The sequence below is a fragment of the Sus scrofa genome, chromosome 5 (genome assembly GCF_054392235.1).
Source record: "Sus scrofa isolate SSC_HxYL_T2T_F1_AM1 chromosome 5, Sscrofa_HxYL_maternal_Yorkshire_Landrace_v2.0, whole genome shotgun sequence".
Classification (NCBI taxonomy): domain Eukaryota; kingdom Metazoa; phylum Chordata; class Mammalia; order Artiodactyla; family Suidae; genus Sus; species Sus scrofa.
Genome location: NC_139387.1, coordinates 99,400,776 through 99,422,065, shown reverse-complemented (window position 1 = coordinate 99,422,065; position 21,290 = coordinate 99,400,776). Strand labels below are relative to the sequence as shown.

General features: G+C 35.2%; 1 protein-coding gene across 11 annotated transcripts in view; it reads left to right on the top strand.

The window, feature by feature from the left end:
• Nucleotides 1-21,290, top strand: part of LOC146403580 (uncharacterized) — a 688,950-nt gene that overhangs the window by 20,164 nt on the left and 647,496 nt on the right. The window lies entirely within an intron of this gene.

The window sequence follows — 21,290 nt, the reverse complement described above, 5'->3', positions numbered from 1 at the left end:
TAAACGCTCATGCTGCTAAATTACCGTGGAAATAATTTAATTCAAAGAATGGTTTCACTTAGAAAAGGCAGAATGTTCCGCTGGCACTTATTCAAAAGCCTACTGTAGTAACTACTTCCTTTAGTTCCCTTTGTAATCCCAGGCTCCTCACATATTTTAATGGATACTGGAAGTAAAATAAATATAGGTTTATTTGATGAGTGCCTGCTTGGAATTTTCAAATGAAAAGAACAAAAAGCATCCTAGTTTTCATTTCCTCATCAGCCATTTCAGAAAACATACAGATAATGAGATGGTTGAACATGACTCTCTTTATTACAAAACCAAGCCATTATTGTTTTTGGAATATTAGTTTTCCTTTCTCATAATGAGTTTTCACACAGAATTAAAAAGGAACGCTTCAATTTCATTGATTTATTTAACATGTGATTTTTGTAGTCCCAGAAAATGGCATTCCTATATTCTGATTCCCCCAGTCTTATTTTTTTAAAGACGAAGTATTCCGAGAAAAAAATTTTGCTTTATATACCTAACAAAGCCTGCTCCAAGGAAACTTTAGAGTCATTTTACTTTTCTTGTATGTGAAGAACCAAGAACAGAAAAAAGTTCTGCAGATTTTCAGCCCTTTTATATATTGGGTTATAGGAAAAAAAAATCAGATGATCTTATCTTTGCTCAAATATATAGACAATGTGCTCCCTAAGAGCAAGTCACCCCATCCAAGGACACTTTGCAGCCATTCTATTTTCCTATATCATTTTTGAATCCGAGGCAATGGCCTTAATTATATCTATATTGTTTCAGTAATGAGAAAGGAGGTTGGAGAACAGAACAGATAAAATGCTTCTTGTTAGGGATACTATCAGCTCTGGTTGCTAAGAGACATTCAGTTTTTCTTAAGCTACCAAATTAAAGTTTTGGCTACATAAAATCTTTACAACTATTAACAATTTAAAATAAAAATACAGGAGTTCCCATGATGGCTCAGTGATAACAAACCCAGCTAGTATCCATGAGGACACAGGTTTGATCCCTGGCCTCACTCAGTGGGTTGGGAATCTGGCACTGCTGTGAGCTGTTGTGTAGGTTGCAAATGCGTCTTTGATCCTGTGTTGCTGTGGCTGTGGTGTAGGCTGGCAGCTGCAGCTCCATTCGACCCCTAGCCTGGGAACTTCCATTTGCAGTGGATGCGGCCCTAAAAAGCCAAAAAAAAAAAAAATATATATATATATGTATATATATATATATATATAAATATTTAATTCTGCTACATGAATGAAAAGTTTCCTAATGAATTAAACAGGACTAGACATAAAAATAAATCTGCCATTGTTAGACATGAATAATTAAACATTAAAATTTTCTTTTTAATTTTGTCTGGTATCCTTTCCCTATCCATTATCTAATAATCCCAACCTTTATTGAGTGCTTCTTTTGTGTCAGCATATGTGCCAAGTACTTAATGTAGAAAATCTTACTTGATGTATAAAATTGCCAGTGAAATAGGTACTATTATGGCCACTTAACAGTTTAATTTTGCCTGAAATCATACAGTTATTACATAGAGAAGCCTTGATTCAAATGGAGACAGTCTGTTTCTAGGATTCAAACTCTTAAATGCTTCATTATACTCATCAGCCCTGTAAAGATATAGAGAATTTTACGGAAACTTTTTTAAGGGTGGTAAAATGATATAATTACTAAATTAAAAAATTACTAAATTGAAAGAGCGCTGCTAAATATAGATTATTTTACCTTCCTTTTATACATCTTAATTTACAACAAATAAGGTATTTTCCTTTTAAAAATTGCCACCTTTCTATGATGAAAAAGCCTGTTTTGACCCCACTGCCCTGTACAGCTCAGCACGAGCCTGATGTTTTTAAGGTAAGCACTTTATCTGGTTAGAGGTCTTGTTAGCAGGAATTCTGGAGATATCTGAGGAATTGAGCAGGGTACCCACACTAGACTGTCCGAGCCTGATTCTTTCTTGGGTTTATTGTGTCTCTTAGTTTCCAGCATGTATTGTGTACAAGGGCAAAACTGACCAGTGTGAGGCCGTCTCTGGTAGACACCTGGGATACACCAAGGACAGGCCTGCTTTTATCTACTTGACCTTACCTGGCTTGGAGGGAGAGATGAGTGCTTCTAAAAGGTCTGGTGTTAGTCTAAGTAATTCAGACATTATCAGTGGCAATTGTATACTTGCTGGTGAGACAGCAACAAATAATTATCTTGACTATGCTAATGTCATAAGCTGTACAACTGACTTAATATCCTCCTTTATAGCTTGATATTTGCTGTCCAAACATATAGGAAATGATATTTATCATCACTAAATTTAACAAGTTTTATCTGGGACTTTCTGTCGTGGCTCAGTGGTTGGCGAATCTGACTAGGAACCACGAGGTTGCGGGTTCGATCCCTGGCCTTGCTCGGTGGGTTAAGGATCTGGCATTGCCGTGAGCTGTGGTGTGGGTCACAGATGCGGCTCGGATCCCACGTGGCTATGGCTGTGGTATAGGCCGGTGGCTTCGGCTCTGACTCAACCCCTAGCCTGGGAACCTCCATATGCCGCGGGAGCGGCCCAAGAAATGGCAAAAAGACAAAAAAAAAAAAAAAAAAGAAATTTTACCTGAAGGAACTTACAAAAATATCACGAATGTGTAAATAATTCTCACAAATAAATAGGTGTCAAACAGGGGACATTTATCATAAGATGATAAAATTAGAAACCACCCTCAAAAATACAGAATTAATTCATGTAATTGATAATTTTTTAAAAATCTAGGTATTTCTTTGGTTACTCAAAAAATAGTAAGTTTTCATACCTGAATTATAACGAAAGAAACATTGTTTAAAAGTCTTCAGATTGTAGTCAAAGAGCTAATCAGATAGAAGTGCTGAGTTCTCAATGTAATTATTAAAAATAAACAGGAAAAAACTATTTTAACATAAATAACTGAAACAATGCGATAAGCATTAGCACATGTGATATCAGTGAAAAATTGAAGTCAGAAATTAATTTCACAAGACAAACTGTTGATTGAAAAAGTTAAAAGTTCTACTTATTTGAAAAGAACAGAAAATACATGTGATCATCTCAAGAAAAGCAGAGAAAGTCAGTGTCCATTTATTAAATAAATAAAACACTTGGAGTCTGAATAGCTCACTTCTACATAATTCATGGGTCAAAGAGGAAGCCTCGAGGGCAATTAAAAACCAACACATTAAGGTGAAGCAAAATTTAAATTGAAATACATCATAATGAAGTTTATGTGACATAGTTGAAACTACTTAGAAGGAAATTTATAGAACTAAATACATACATTAGAAAAAAAGGGAAAGTCTCAAATTGCTAATCTCAACTTTCACTTTAAAAACCTGGACCAGACGTTCAAATAAACCCCACAAAGGAAAAGGAAGAAAATAAGTATAAGAGTTGAAAACAATAAAATTGAGAAGTGATAATATCACAAAACAAATAGCTTATTCTTTGAAAAGATTAATAAAACTGACAAGCTATCAACATTGATAGAGAACAGAAAATACAAATTATTAATATCAATGAAGAAACAGAGAAATCACTACCTACACTGCAGACATCAAAAGAATATTCAGGAATTATTATAAACTCTACACTTAAAAAATTTAGCAATATAGATAAAATGGACCAAAGCAACCCAACTCATTGAACTGAAGTGGATAAGTTGAATAGTACCAGAGCAATTAGTCACTGAATTTATAACTATAAGGTCAAAAGAAAAAAAAGGAAAGCAAAGGATTTCAGTGGAGAATTCCACCAATGGTTTAAAAAATAATTAACACCACTTTCACATAAACTCTTGCAGAAAATCTATTGGGAGAAACTCTTGCCAATTCACTGTGCTGAAGCAGATATTATCCTGATATCAAAATTAGCACCAACATAAACAAAATATAGACCAATATTTCTCATGAATGTAGACACAAAAATTTTTAATAAATTAGCAAATTGAATTCAATATATAAAAAGAATTATACATTATGACCAAGTGGGGTTTATTCCAGTGATAAAAACCCAGCTGGGTCAATATTTGAACATTAACAGTGTAGGGAGTTCCCGTCATAGCTCAGTGGTTAACAAACCCAACTAGTATCCATGAGGATGCGGGTTTGATCCCTGGCCTTGCTTGGTGGGTTAGGGATCCAGTGTGCCTGGAGCTGTGGTGTAGGTTGCAGATCCCCTTGACTCTTGTGTTGCTATGGCTGTGGTGTAGGCCAATGGCTGCAACCTTTGACCCCTAGCCTGGGAATTCCATATGCCGCTGGTACAGCCTTAAAAAGACAAAAAAAAAAAAAACCAAAAACAAATTAGCAGTGTAACCTACCGTATTAACAGACCTAAGAAGAAAAAGTACATAAATATATCACTTAATGCATAAAAGGTATTTGACAAAATTTAACACCCATTCACAATAAAAACTGTTCAGAAAGAGAAATAGAAGATATCCTCCATTCGCAATAAAGAACATTTATTAAAAAAAAAAAAAAAAAAAAAAAAAAAACCCACAGGCGACATGATATTTAGTGGCAAAAGACCAAATGCTTTCCCTTTTAGATCAGGAACAAGGCAAAGATAGCTAATCTCACCACCCGTATTCAACATAGCTCTGGAAATTCGGGCCAGTGCAATCATGCAAGAAAAGGAAATAAAAGCTATAAAGATAGAAAGGAGAAATAAAATTCTCCTTATTTGCAGGAGACATAATACTTCACACAAAATCCCAAAGTTTCTATTAAAATTGACTAATAATTACTGAATGAATTCAATTAAAGTCACAAGATAGAGGTAAACAAGAAAGTATACAAAAAGTATACAAAAATCAGTTGTATCTATATGCTACCCATAAACACAGGGGACCAAATTTATGATACTGTTTAATACCACTTGAAGATGAGAGGGAAAGAGAAAAAGACAGGAAGAGGAAGGATTGGAGGAAGGAAGCAAGAGAGAAAAAAGGCTTAGACACAAGTCTAACAATACATGTAATGCATTGATGCAGAAAACTATATAACTGAATCAAAAAAAACCTAACGAAATAGTCATATTGTATTCACAGAAGATTTAACATAGTAAAGATGTCAATTATCCTCCAATTAATACATAGGGTTTTTGTTTGTTTGTTTGTTTTTGTCTTTTTGCCTTTTCTAAGGCCAATTCCACAGCATATGGAGGTTCCCAGGCTAGGGGTCTAATCAGAGCTGTAGACCCTGTCCTACACCAAGCTGCGTCTGCAGCCTACACCCATAGCTCATGGCAACCCTGGATCCTTAACCCACTGAGCAAGGCCAGGGAACGAACCCGCAACCTCATGGTTCCTAGTTGGATTCGCTAACCACTGCGCCACGACGGGAACTCCCAATACATATAGGTTTAACACAACTCCTGTCAAAATCCCAGGAAAATTTTTTTTGGTAGATATAAAAATATCATTATCAATTTTGATGAAAATGCAAAGGAATAAGAATAGCTAAAGACCATTTTGAAAGAGAAGAATAAAGTTCAAGGAATCAGCCTCTTAATTTCAAGGCCTATTATATAGGTAAAACATTATCATTAGCATGGGGATAGAAACATAAATCAATAGAACAGGATATAGAAGCAGAACTATCCCCACACAAATAAACCTAACTTCTTAAAGGCAAAGGTGCCAACAATACAATGAAAGAAGAGTCTTTCTACAAATGTTGTGGAGCACAGGCCAAAATGCGCCACAACTTAGGTCTCCCATTTTATAAAAAGATTACCTCAAAATGGATCACACCTTTACATATAACTGAAAAACTGTAAAACTTTAAGAAAAGCAACAGAGGAGTAAGACTTTGTGATCTAGGGGTTAGGAAAGTATGTGTGGCTCATAGACTTGACACCAAAAGTAAAATCCACAATAGGAAAAATTGATCACTTAAATTTATCAAACTTAAAAATTTTGTTCTAGGAAATATCCTGTTAGTATAAAAAAAAAATACAAGCTACAAAGTGAGGGAAAATATGTGCCAACCACATATCCAAAAACTAGAATCTAGAATATATGAAATCTCTCAAAACGCAGCAGTCAACTTGTTTTTTTTAAATCCCACTAGGAAATGTACCAAAAACATGAAGAGGTTTATTACCAATGAGAGTATACAGATTTCATATAAGATAAGAAAATATACAAATAAACACAAAAATATAGTCAACATTATTAGCCATTAGGGAAATGCACATTAAACTGTAGCAAAATATCACTCCACCGCTATTACAATAACTGAAAGGAGAAGATCATAGCAACAACACCAAATGTTGGCCAGGATGTGTAGAAAGCAGATCACTCACATATTGCTAGTGGGATATAAATGCTAGAGCTACTCTGGAAAACAGTTTGGCAGCTTCTTAAAAAGCTAAACGCATAACCACCATATGACCCAGCAGTTACATTCTTGGGCATTTATCCCAGAAAATTGAAAACTTATGTTCACACAGAAACCTGTGCACAAATGTTTAAAGCAGCTTTGCACATAATAGCCACAAACAATATAACCCAGATGTCCTTCAACAAGTAAAACCACCCACAACCATGTGACAATCTGGAGTAACCTCGAGAAAATGAGGCTGGATGGACCACACCAGTCCCAAAAGGTTACATGCTGTTTTATTGTATTTATATGATGTCACTGACATGACAAATACAGAAATGGAAAATAGGTTGGTGGTTTCCAGGGATTAAGAGGGGAAGAGTGGAGGGAAAGTGGGCATGGCCATCAAAGGGCACTAGAAGGCATCCTTGTGGTGATGAGAATTTCTATATTGTAACTATATCAGTATCAATATCTTAGTTGGGACTTTGGACTATAATTTTTAAGATGCTACCACTGAAGTAGACTGGATTAAGGGCACATGGGATTCTTCTGTATAAGCTTTTAGAACTGCATGTGAATCTACAAATATATCACAATAAAAAGTGTAATAAAGTATAAAGACATAAGGAGTTCCTGTCGTGGCTGAGCAAATTAAGAATTCAACATAGTGTCTGTGAAGATGCAGGTTCAATCCCTGGCCTTTCTCAGTGGGTTAAGGATCCAGCATTGCCACAAGCTGCAGCATAGGCTGCAGAGGCATCTTGGATCTGGTATTGTTATGGTTGTGATGTAGGCCAGCAGTCGCAGCTGCAGTTTGACCACTAGCCTGGGAATGTCCATGTGCCACAGGTGCAGCCATAAAAAATAAAAAAATAAAAAGATATAATAATTCTCTCAAAATTATTAGTGTCCTTGAGTATTAAGATTAATCATTGTAAATGTCCCAGAATGATATGGTTATGAAACCCGGTGAAATTTAAATTCTTTATAAAAACAGAATAATTATACGAAACAATTGAGAGTTTATTAATAATTCTACAAATCTAAGATTCTAGAATTATTAACAGCATTAATTGTGGTAAGACTGGTAATAGAAGAAGACAGAGGAGTTCCTGTCGTGGCGCAGTGGTGAACGAATCCGACTAGGAACGATGAGGTTGTGGGTTCGATTCCTGGCCTTGCTCAGTGGGTTAAGGATCTGGTGCTGTCGTGAGCTGTGGCGTAGGTCACAGATCCGGTGTTGCTGTGGCTCTGGCGTAGGCTGTTTAAAAAAAAAAAAAAAAAAGACAGTTTGCTCTGAATTCCTTATTTCAGTTAGGTAAGACTCAGTAGAAACTCCCCCTCCCATAATTTTGAGACTAAGATTTCAGAAAGAAAATATTTGCCAGCTGAATGAAAAATAAGACATGCGTATTAAATGTCAAGTAATAGACGATCAGATAAACTGAACCGTATAGAAAAATATGTAAACATTGTAAATGTGAATGAAATAATAAAAACAAAATCGTGTAGCAGTTAAATGATATTCTGTTCGTATAATAATTCATTTAAATCTCACGATGTCTGTATGGTGTAGGTGTTGCTACTAATCTCATTTTATAAATGGTAAGAAGGACAGTTTGATTTACCAGCACAAGATCAGACAGTAAGGATTGCAGATAAGAGTCAAACCTATTTCAAACTTTGATAATCTATTGCATACTTTCGTACTGCCTCTCTGTCACAAAACAAGATGAAGGACATTAGCTTAAACACTTTATACCGGTTATCATAAAAATGCCAACATTAATAAGCATTTCCAATTAAACTAAAGCCTCTTAGTTCCAATAAGTAAACAGAATCCTAGTTAGGAAGAACACAAATTATAAGTGTAAGACATCATACAAAATGATTTAAAGCAAATGTAACCAAAATGGAATCAGACGGTGATTATGACAGCTATGCTAGGCAAAATATGGTCAAGGCAAAAACTAAAGATGCTTGTGATTAATATTTTGTAGTAATAAAGGGTAAAAATCACAGAGAAATAATTGCCAGAGACATTTCCAATTTAAATAATATATCTGAATCATATAGTCAAATAATCAATAAATCAAGTAATGCCTTTGAATCATATAAACCATTGTTAGTGGAAATACAGGAACTGAACAGAAAAATTTTAATGATGAAAGGTAGTCCCTCATGCAAATAGGCAAAAATAAATAATGATATAAATAATGGCTTTCCTACACTTTAATTCAGAAAAATCCCAATATTCTGTGGCTCTCAAGAGGAGAGGGCCATAGTTGAGCTGATGCAAACATCTGGTCTCCTTAAAAAAGTTACATTTCTGTGAAATAATGTGGATTTAGGTCGCACACTTCAGTTTTAATGACTGTAGCGTAGCCTCTCCAACTCAAATCTACCATGGAAGGCAGTTAAACACCATTTATGAATGCTCAGGGAAGTACAAGAAGCTAAGTAAGATACATGTTTTGCCATTTAGCTCTTGTGCGAGCATCCAGTTAATCCTCACTGCCTCCTCCTCAGGTTCTATAAAGTGTCTTTAATTAAAAGTTTCTCGGAGTTGTAAGGAAGACATATCCCATAGAGTATTTGAGAAGAAATTTTTGACATGTATTTCCTTATTTACCATAGCATATTCACCTCATTCCTTTACTGATAGGTTTTAGTTTATTTTCAGACATCTGCATCTATAAATAGTGCTGTATTGATTAACCTTGAACATACATTGTTGTGTATTTTCCCAAGATATCTTTAGAACGACATTCCTTCAAATTTCTGGAATTTGCTGAGGTTTATTAGAAATTGACAGTACATTTCAAAATGTTTGATAAGCTGTTTTTATTTATTTTAAGATTTCCTTATAAGTGTTATACTTGTTTTTCCTTCATGGCCTGGGTAAAAAGGAGTTGAATCCAAATAGGTAGTTTGATGATTAGACAGGTAGAGAGAGAGAGAGGTTAGAGAGATGGATAGAGTCATTATTCCACTTAAGAGCCTATGGAAGGCAGAGATAATATGAACTGTCACCTGTGAAGAGATCATCAGCTACTTATAAAAACTCATTTCCAGAGTTCCCACTATAGTACGGTGGGTTCAGAACCCTACTGCAGCCACTCTGGTCGCTGCAGAGGCATGGGTTTGCTCCCCTGTTTGGGTGCAGTGGATTGAAGGATCTGACATTGCCATAGCTGAGACATAAATTGCAGCTATGCCTTGGATTCAGTCTCTGACCTAGAAACTTCCATATGTGGTGGGTGCGGCCAAAAAAAAAAAAAAATTTTTTTTTTTTTTTCTTCTTACAGGACACAAAATTAAACCATATTTCCCAACCACCCTTGCATGCAAATGAGACCTTTTACCTGAGTAATAATTAATAAGATGAGTAGAAGTATTATGTGCTGCTGCCAGGACTGGCCCATAAAATACTTTGAAGTGTGGTCCCTGTTTATTCTTCACTTCAGTAGTTCTCAAAGTGTGGTCCCCAGATGAGCAGCAGAGTCAACCGGGGCATTGGTGGAAATGCAAATTCTTGGGCTTCACCGCAGATCTGTAGAAGTAGAAACTCTCAGTTTACTGAGTGATCCTGATAAACGGGAGTTTGATCAGCATGGCTATGCTCATTGGCTGAATGCAGAGGCCTCTGAGGCCCTAAAGGAAGGCAGAGCCACTGTAGGGAAGGCACTTGGATTTCTAATGCTATGTAGAAGCCTGTGCTCTAATCAGGAATGCCTTTGCCTTTAACCTTAACAGCAGGTGATATATTACTTTTAACAAAAGCACTTGTAACAACGGGAATATATTAGTGATCAAATGTCCTTAGCCTTTGGTTAACCTGGCTAATCTCTTATTTTCTGTGGCCCTTCTTAATATTACATAATAGTTAAAGATGGGTACAGATAAGCAGCTGTCTCCTGGTATATATAAAAAAAGGAAAACCAGAAAAACTAAATCTCTGAATATTAGTTGACATAAGAGATATAAAAAGCTAGGGTCTTTGTGATCTAGCAATTTCTTCATTTGATAATTTTCTTTTTCTTTTTTTGAAAGTTATTTCTGTATGAATGGAAGGCTTCTCTTAGCTGCTATACATTGGTCAATCCAGGTAGATGATGGAATGTTCCTGCTATTGCCAGGAAGATGTAATGTTCGCTTTCCACCGGACTTTGAGTAGCAGACTGTTGCCATATTTAACACTGGTTGGCGTTGTAAATGTGTAATGCTGCGATAAACCAAAAAGATTTAATACTAATGATAAGAAGTAGTTACCTAGGTAGCAATACAACTCTGTTCTTTATTTTTTGCTAAAATATACTTTGGCCCAAAACCCAAGTATATTCCTCTGGATATAAAGACCAGTATATGCTCTGAAAAGTGAGATAGACATTACAAAGGCAAACACCATACCTTACAAGGTGCATATAAATTTATATATTCCCTCCTGGACGTTGTAGAAAAATTGCTATCTCAAAAAATAACATAGGTATTATAAGCTCGTTTTCTTTTTTAATAAAAGGCATTCATCTGTCATTGAGTCAGAAAGTTCTGTACAGGACTGATTATCATGGATAATTAAGTATTGGATTCAAATTATATTTGGTTCAATAATTACCCTCCTCCTGGGACTTTTGGTAGAACATGTCATTCATATAGTTAATGGCCATTTCACACAACCTGGTGAATTTAGTCTCGTTTTACCTGATGATGTACTACTAATCACCTTTAATCAGTGACTCAGGAATATACTGTCTTATTATGTGCTAAGTGTAGTGAGACACTACCTTTCACTTCAAAGTAATTACTGTTAATCTTTTATTCAGAGCAGAAGGGGAAAGGCCATTGCCATAGAGTAGAGAACATTTAAAATAAAAATGAACAATTGAACTATATTGAACAAAGAACTGTTGAATGTTCATTGTAAGGTGTATTGTTTGGCTTGGTTGCCAGGAAATAATTCTTGAGAAGTAATAAATTACAATTAGCTTGTTAATCCAAGGAGCTCTAATATGCTCTGCTATGATTTATATAATTACATTCATTAAAGCCGTATTTATGTAGAACTAACTGCACTAAATACCCAATATAATTATATATAAAAAAATCTCCTGAAATATCTCTGTTCTTCAGAATTGAAGACATTTTGATAATAGAATCTGAACCTGCTATGCATTTTATAATTATCAAAGGCAAAATTAGAACAAGACTTCTAAGAAAAAAAAAGGCTAAAGACCTTTCTTATAAACATCACATGCTTTGAAACAAGGGGAAAAAAATTGTGTATTTTTCTAAGGTCGGCTTGAAAAAATAGTACTCCAGAGAAGGTGTTTGCGAAGAAATTCTAAATTTTCAGATACCTATAAGAAATGTGAGCCCATTGGTCCTCTTGGTTTGGATGAGATAAAGCATAGGAGGAAAACCTTTGTACTTTTGAAACTTACAACATTTAAGTAGTATCCATCTTAGGTAAATTTTCTTCACAACATTACATTTGAAACCAAGTATTCTTCAAAGAAATATTCTTTTTTTCTTTTGTACTCATTGTATGCTAGACATCTTCCATATCTTAAACAATATAAAATGCTTCGATGTTTCACTAATGAAAAAATCTTTCAGCGTCTGAACACCCAAAGAGCCTGCCTTCTTTCCTGTATTAGGATCTAATATTTGGCTTAAGTCTCTCTAATTTCTCTGTAAATCTGGATGGGAATCATTAAATCATAAAACTCAATTCTTGAAGGCATATTGCAAGATGATTGCCTATGATGGTACATTGCCTCAGAAAATAAAACACAAAACAACCGTCAACTCATCAATTTAATTATTATTATTATTATTTTTTTGCTAAGTGTTTTGCATTTCATGGAGACATTTAGTAAGAATTATTCTTGAAACAAAATGAAAAGTTGATTTAATTGGAGGCAGAAAACTAGTGTTCTCTGTTTTATTAGCAGGATTCAAAACACATATGTAATACACTGAAATGGAAAAATTGCTAATTGAAATAAATTCAATAGAAAACAGTGAAGGAAGTAAGCAACAGAAGAGGGGAAAAACACTGAAACTGTATGGAAGAGAAGCCTCAGGAGTAATTAAATAAAAGAAAAACAAGTAGTTTATTAGTCATTTTAGAAAATTTTTCTCATTTGTAGATTATTGAGGACCTCCTTTCATTTCTGTCATGAATTCTGCTTTGTGTAACATCTTTTCATTCCAAAGTGTGTGTAAGTAGCTTTTTAGTACAATAGACTTTAAAAAAAAATAACCATCCCTCAGCATTTTTATGGCAGGTTACATTATACCAAGTCCTTTCATGTGTTTCACTTTATTCAGTCCCTACACAGCTACCATGACTGAGAAAATGATTAATTTTCATTAAAATATTTATTATTATTGTTTTTAAATTCATATTCCATTTTCCTCCTGACTGAGGATTGTTTCATCTCCCTAAACACTCAGATCCTACCAACAACGAAGACAAATGACTGATAGGAATAGGGAATTTTTCGTAGCCTCTTGTTCTTTTTTTTTTTTTTTTTTTTTTTCCCTTTTTTCAAAGGCTGCACCCATGGCATATGGAGGTTCCCAGACTAGGAACTGAATCAGAGCTGTACCACTGGCCTACACCACAGCTACAACAACACAAGATCCGAACTGTGTCTGCGACCTACACCACAGCTCATGGCAATGCTGGATCTTTAACCTATTGAGCAAGGCCAGGGATTGAACCTGTGTCCTCATAGATGCTAGTCAGATTCGTTAACCACTGAGCCATGACAGGAACTCCCGTAGCCTCTTGTTCTAATCTCACATTTCTGATTTAAGTATATCCATGTATATATAGCTAAGAAATATTATCCCTTCATTAACTGGAAAATTTCAGAATATGCCTTACCTAGTTTTCATTACAACACGAGTAAATTATTTATACATATAGTAGGTAACAGACATATTATTTTTCTGTTTGTTAATTGCCTCATCAATTTTTTTTTCCATTTTAGTTATTAGGTTTCCCAACTCTTTGAGTCAGACTTGGATTAATTTAGATGAAGATACAAAGGGTATAGGAAGACTGGAATGGGCAATCTACTGCCCTTGCTATCCTGATAATGTTTTAATCTCTGAAAAGAACTGCATGAACGCACAAGCAGTCAGCCCCTTTTACATTTGTCATCAAACTTCCTCCCTTATAGATATGAGCAGAGCATCCTCAGAGTGATCAAGTCTTTCTCCTGTTTTAGATATTAAGAAACACAACTTTCTGTTCACAGATGACTTATTTGTCTATGTAGAAAATCCCAAAGAATCTACAAAACTCCCAGAATTCATAAGTCAGTGTAGCAAGGTTAAAGGATACAAGTTCAATATATGAAAGTCGGTTGTATTCCTTTAACCTAAATAGCTACATTCCTGTATGCCACCCGAGGGCGGTGACATAAACATGACACAAATGCGTATTGCTCTGTAACTTGTTTTCTCTTAATGAAATATTCCATGCATAAAATGTATGGAGATGAGTGTAATAAACTTCCACGGAACACCTCATTCAGCTCAAGATAAAATATGTTATAGATTCAGCTGCATTTCATGGGGTATTCCTCCCATTTTATTGTCTCAGAATTTATTGCTAGTTCAAATATAGAGTGTGCCAGTCCCACAGTTTTAAGATAATTGCACACCAAAATGTTTGTGTTATTTCATCTGTTACAAAAAATGCATAAGTAATATAATGTACCCTTTTGAAAATCTATTTTTAATTATGAATGTTTAGACTCGTAGATTTTTGTTCCCTTAGGTTAAGCAGTCTATCGTATTTAATGGCATAAATATTTTACAAGTTGTACATTCTATAAATGAGCTGTAAGTTTGTTTCCAGTTCTTCACCGTTGTAAATAGTGCTGCTGTGAACAGTGTTTCACACATCTCATTGTGCACATGAGTAAGAGTATCTCTAGAGCAGGGCTTCTCAGTGGGGGCTCTGGACCAGCAGCATCAGTATAACCTGGCAGTTCTTTAGAAATGGATGTTCTTGGAGCTCACCCTAAACCCACAGAATTAGAAACTGATGATTGAGACAACGGTCTGTGTTTTAGCAAGGCCTCTAGTTAATTCTTTTTTTTTTTTTTTTTTTGCTTTTTAGGGCCACACCAGCAGCATATGGAGATTCCCAGGCTAGGGGCTGAATCATGAGCTTAGCCGCCAGCCTATACCACAGCCACAGCAACACCAGATCCAAGCTGCATTTGCAACCTACACCACAGTTCAAGGCAATGCTAGATCCTTAACCCACTGAGCGAGGCCATGGATCCAACCTGTGTCCTCAGGGTTGCTAATCAGATTCATTTCCTCTGAGCCATGATGGGAACTGCCCCTTTAGGTGATTCTGATGCAGGCTACAATTTGCTGCCTCCTGCCTGGGAGGCTACACCTAGGTGTGAACTTACTGCATCAAGCATACATACATACTCATTTTATCAAATATATATTCTGTAATTCTTTATTTATAACTAGTTGGAGAGTACATACTACCTGTGTACTCTCTAATCAGTTATACACGGGAGCCCCTTTTGCACTATATCATCACTAATACCTAGTGTTTTCATATTTTAAAAAATTACCACTCTTACATGTATGAAATGTCATTCCTTTAAATTTTCTACCCTGATTATAAGTGAAATAGAGACTTCTCATATGTACTTGCCATGTATGTGTTTCATATACTAGTTTATTAAGGTTTTTTTTTTTTCCTTGTGTGAGTAGCTCACATTATTTGCTGTTTATTTTAAAAACCAGGGTTTTTGTCTTTTTCTAATTGATTTGTGAGATTTCTTGTGTAAGTTGGATACTGTTATGTGTTTAGTTGTTTGTGTTTTTTCCTAGTGTACTATCTTTTCTCTGTTAGCGGCATATTTTGCTGCTAACTTTAGTCTCTTACTCTACATTATATTACACACATTCCTATAAGCCAAAGATAGAGATCTAGTGTACTTTCTGGGTATAGCTATGTTAGAATTTATTGAACCATTTTCTTATTGATAGATGTATCAGTTATGATCCCAGCTGAAAGCAGATGGCATGCATTCAAGCAGAAGACAGTTTAATAAAGGTACTATTTTTAAAGAAAATAGTATGTGCTAGGAAAAGAAAAAATGTGTGGTGTGTGCTAGGAAAAAAAAAAAAGTGTTAGTAGCAAGGGGCTAGGGGTGCCAGGGAACCACTAACAAGAAAGCCTGAATGGCTAAGAGAAGAGAGCAGATACTAGAATTCCGAGAAGTAGCAGGAGGAAGAGATTCTTGACAGCAGCTGTTAGCTTTGGTCAAGGGGTATAACCAGTCCATGGAAACCTAGAGGGGAATGAATTTGGGAATAAATAGTCTAGGTTTATGCTCTTCTTCTCCTTCCCCTCACTATCTAAACCTCACTCAGAATGCGAGGACTCCCTGAAGCATTTTTACACATGAGCTGCCCAGGTCACAGAGCAAGAATAAGGACTGGAGAAAGATATGGGTATTCAAATGGCACAGTGATCACGCTCTTTAAGTTTTATTTTTCGTTGTGCAAACAACAGTGCAACACACATTCTTACTCATTTATACCGCATATCAGTACTCTTATAATTGCATTATTGATCCCCCATTTAGGATTGTGGGGTCAAAATAAATTCTTTTTCTCTGATTTTAAAGGGATAATGCCAGGTTTCTTCACCTAAACATAGGAATTCATACTCTGACAAGCAATGCATGAGAAAGCTCTAATCTTTTAATTTTGCTAATCTGTATAAAGACTACAGGCAGCTCATTGTTTAAATGTGTCATGTTGACCATAGTTTATTGACTATTCACATTTCTTTCTGTATTTACATTTTTTTCTTCTGTAAAGATTCTGCCTATATACTGTTTTCATTTATACATTGGCTTTTTTCATTATAGTTTGGTAGATGTATTGGTATGTTACTGATAATAACAGTTTGATTACCTTAAGAGTTCTGTTTTATCTTCTAGTTTATTGTTTTGTCTTTAAATTTTTTTTATTAGTTAATGAATTTTATTACATTTATAGGTGTACAGCAATCATCACAACCAAATCTTACAGCATGTCCTTCCAAAACCCTCAGTGCATCTCCCCACCCCCCAACCTGTCTCATTTGGAAACCATAAGTTTCACAAAGTCTGTGAGTCAGTATCTGTTCTGCAAGGAAGTTCATTGTGTTCTTTTTTTTAGATTCCACATGTCAGTGATAGCATTTGATGTTGGTGTCTCACTGTCTAACTTCACTTAGCAGGGTCATTTCTCGGTCCATCCATGTTGCTGCAAATGCCATTATTTCTTTCCTTTTAATGGCCGAGTAATATTGTGTCTATGGACTACATCTTCTTGATGCACTCCTCTGTCAATGGACATTTACGTTGTTTCCATGTCTTGGCTATTGAAAATAGTGCTGCAGTGAACACTGGAGTACATGTGTCTTTGTAAGTCATGGTTTTCTCTGGATAGATGCCCAGGAGAGGGATTCCTGGATCAAATGGTAGTTCTATTTTGAGTTTTCTGAGGAATCTCCATACTGTTTTCCACAGTGGTTGCACAATGTACATTCCCACCAACAGTGACATAGCGTTCCTTTTTCTCCACACCCTCTCCAGCACTTATTGTTCTCAGACTTTTTGATGATGGCCGTTCTGACTGATGTAAGGTGGTACCTTATAGTGGTTTTGATTTGCATTTCTCTAATAATGAGTGGCGTTGAACATCTTTTCATGTGTTTTTTGGCCATTTGTATGTCTTCTTTGGAGAATTGGTTGTTTAGATCTTATGCCCATTTTTTGATGGGGTGGTTTGTTTTTTTTGGTATGGAGCTGCAGAAGGTGTTCATAAATTTTGGAGATCAATCCCTTGTCAGTTGATTCACTTGCAAAGATTTTCTCCCATTCTGCGGGTTGTGTTTTCGTTTTGTTTAGGGTTTCCTTTGCTGTACAGAAACTTTTGAGTTTAATTAAGTCCCATTTGTTTATTTTTGTTTTTACTCTCATCACTCTAAGAGGTGGATCTGAGAAGATGTTGCTGTCGTTTATGTCAGAAAGTGAGCATCTATGCTCATCAGTGAAATTGTCCTATAGTTTTCTTTTTTTGTGGTATCTTTGTCTGGTTTTGGTATCAGGGTGATGGTGGCCTCATGGAATGAGTTGGGGAGTTTGGTTACCTTAAGAGTTACATGTTGTCTTCTAGTTTATTGTTTTGTCTTATTTATGATGGTGAAAGTATGGAAGAATGATATTGAGAAAGGATTTCTACTATGAATGTTTTAAGTGATTTTGCTGTCACTTGGGCTTCAGCTGTGTGTGTGCGCATATATATATACATATATATATGTATATGTATCTCAGTGGTTTAGTCCAGCTCTGGCCTACATTATTGAGTAAAATAAAATTTGTAATAATCAGTGAATGACATCAATTATAACTTCCTTAGTGATATACTTAGTGATATTCCTTAGTGATATACTTATGCCTAGAAAAAATAATGTTGGGCTCTTGAAATGGATGATTGAAATGGAAAAGAAACTTGTACAAGTTTTCATGTATATCAAGAGGAAAGCATTATTAGTATATATGTATTTTTATCCTGAGAGCACAGATGCCAGAGTAATTTGTTCCATAAATTAGACTTCAAACTAATTCTTTCAAAATGCAATTAACAATTGACAGCTTAATAAGGGACTGTGAAGAAATCTTGTGTTACTGGTGGTATATCTCTTATTTAATTATCTCACCTGTAATTTTCATTGATGTCAACAGGAGCTATTATTGATGTAGAAAGGGACTTAAGTGTCTTCACTCACTAAGTTCTCATCTTGAAAATGTTATTAATTTACTGAATGTATTAATCTTCCCCCTCCCAGGGATTGAGTCATTTTATAACAAAGTGTAACAATAAAATTAATTTTTAAAGAAATAATGCTGAAAGATCAGAGGTAATATATAGATGTGAATACAATTTTGTTATAGTTAACTTCCTGGAATTAAACTATATGTTTACTTTTGAGATTCCTAATAACCAGGGAAAACCAGAAAACATAATCAAAGGCACTTAACATATGTTTTGGGAAGAAAAGGATTTTCCTGTGAGATAATTCTAAATAAGTTTGAGAGAAACTATTTCTAGCCAGATTGAACATTTGGCACTGGCCCATAAAACTATTTCCATTTTTATGTTATGCCTCAATAAAACTATGGAATTACTTAAATATACCAAAGACAACATTTTATTTGTCTAAGTAGTATTTATTAGGATGCCATTGGTTCTTGTCTGAGTTCCTGTCGATCTAGGTTAGTCATACTGGGAAGGAGACAGACTTAGGTCATATAAAAAATGTATTATGCTTATGCTTATAGAGTTTTTGAGAAGATAGCAGAAATAGAACAAAGCACAAAAAACAGTAAAGATTTCATACTGTAAACAAATCTTCAAATGAAATGTATTTGTCTTAATAAAATATGCTACAGTTTTAAGCTCTTTATTTGAAGCATTTTTCAACTTTTCAAACAATTTCAATGTTTGCATTTATAAAGATGTATTTGGAAGTGCTAATTGTATTTATTAACAGAAAACTCAATAAGCAATAGGAAAGCATAAAAAGATTACAGAAGAATGAGTTTAATGCTGAATTAAATTACATGGCAGGAGGCGAAATGAAAATAGAGGCAAACACATATGGATGAGGTGGGAAGTTTAAGCATTAGTCAGAGTAAAGGTGTTTATAAGCAAAAAGCAGAAAAAAACCCAGTATCTTTGTACATAGTAGCAGCCTATTCACATTGGGTTTTTAAGTGGCATTGCCTCCGATCATTATTTTCATAATACTCCTTAAAATAAAAAAAGAGAAGAATAATTAAGGGTGACATTATTCTTAGTTATTATGTGTCAAACACTTCTCTTAGTGATTTACATGCAATTATCACAATTAATCTTCAAAAATTATATGAACTACATGGTACTATTATACTAATTTTATACATAAAGAAATTTAGGAACAGAGAGATTAAAGCACTTGCTCAAGATTGCACAGACAGTAAGTGATAGAGCATGAATTTGAACTAAGGTACCTGACTCTAGATCCTGAGCGGTTACTCACAAAACTATCTTGGTTTCTTAAGCAGCTTTTCCTGGTCAAAAATTGTGCTCCGTATTTCTTTTCTTTTCTTTTTTTTAAATGATTTTTACTTTTTCCATTGTAGTTGGTTTACAGTGTTCTGTCAATTTTCTACTGTAAAGCAAAGTGGTCTAGTCACATACACACACATGTATACCTATATACACATATTTTTCTAACATTATCCTCCATCATGCTCCGTCACTAGTGACTAGATATAGCTCCCTGTGCTATAGCAGGAACTCATTGCTCATCTATTCCAAATGCAATAGTCTGTATCTATTAACCCCAGATTTCCAGCCCATCCCACTCTCTCCCCCTTTGCAACCACAAGTCAGTTCTCCAAAGCCATGAGTTTCTTTTCTGTGGATAGGTTCATTTGTGCCGTATCTTAGATTCCAGATATAAGTGATATCACATGGTATTTATCTTTCTCTTTCTGACTGACCTCTCAGTATGAGTCTCTAGTTCCATCCATGTTGCTGCAAATGGCATTATTTTGTTCTTTTTTAGGGGTGAGTGGTATTCCATTGTGTATATATACCACATCTTCTTAATCCATTCATTTGTTGATGGACATTTGGGTTGTTTCCCTGTCTTGGCTATTGTGAATAATGCTGCAATGAACATACAGGTGCATGTGTCTTTTTTAAGGAAAGTTTTGTCCAGATAAATGCCAAAGAGTGGGATTGCTAGGTCATATGGTAGTTCTATGTATAGTTTTCTGAGGGACCTCCATACTGTTCTCCATAGTGGTTCTACCAACTTACACTCCCACCAACAGTGGAGGAGAGTACCCTTTTCTCCACACCCTCTCCAGCATTTGTTATTTGTGTACTTATCAATGATGGCCATTCTGACTGGTGTGAGGTGGTACCTCATAGTAGTTTTGATTTGCACTTCTCTAATAATCAGTGATGTTGAACATTTTTAATGTGCTCGTTGGCCATCTGTATTCAGGTCTTTTGCCCATTTTTCCATTGGGTTATTTTTTTTTTTTTTTTTTTTTTTTTGCTGTTGAGTTGTATAAGTTGTTGGTATATTTTAGAGATTAAGCCCTTGTCAGTTGCATAGTTTGAAACTATTTCCCCCCATTTTGTAGGTTATCTTTGTGGTTTTTTTCTTTTTTTATGGTTTCCTTTATGTGCAGAAGCTTGTCAGTTTGATTAGGTCCCATGGGTTTATTTTTGCTTTTATTTCTGCTGCCTTGGAGACTGACCTGAGAAAACATTTGTAAGGCTGATATCAGAGAATGTTTTGCCTATGTTCTCTTTTAGAGTGTAATGGTGTCTTGTCTTACATTTAAGTCTTTAAGCCATTTTGAATTTATTTTTGTGCATGGTGTGAGGATGTGTTCCAGTTTCATTGATTTACATGTGGCTGTCCAGGTTTCCCAGCATCACTTGTTGAAAAGATTGTCTTTTTCCAGTTTTATATTCTTACCTCCTTTGCTGAAGATGAATTGACCATAGGTGTCTAGGTTTATTTCTGGGTTCTCTATTCTGTTCCATTGGTCTGTATGTCTGTTTTGGTACCAGTACCACCCTGTCTTGATTACTGTGGTTTTGCAACATTACCTCAAGTCTGGGAGAGTTATGCCTCCTGCTTGATTTTTGTTCCTCATAATTGCTTTGGCAATTCTGGATCCTTTATGGTTCCATGTAAATTTTTGGATTGCTTGTTCTAGTTCTGTGTAAAATGTCATCGGTAATTTCATAGGGATTGCATTGAATCTGTAGATTGCTTTGGGTAGTATGGC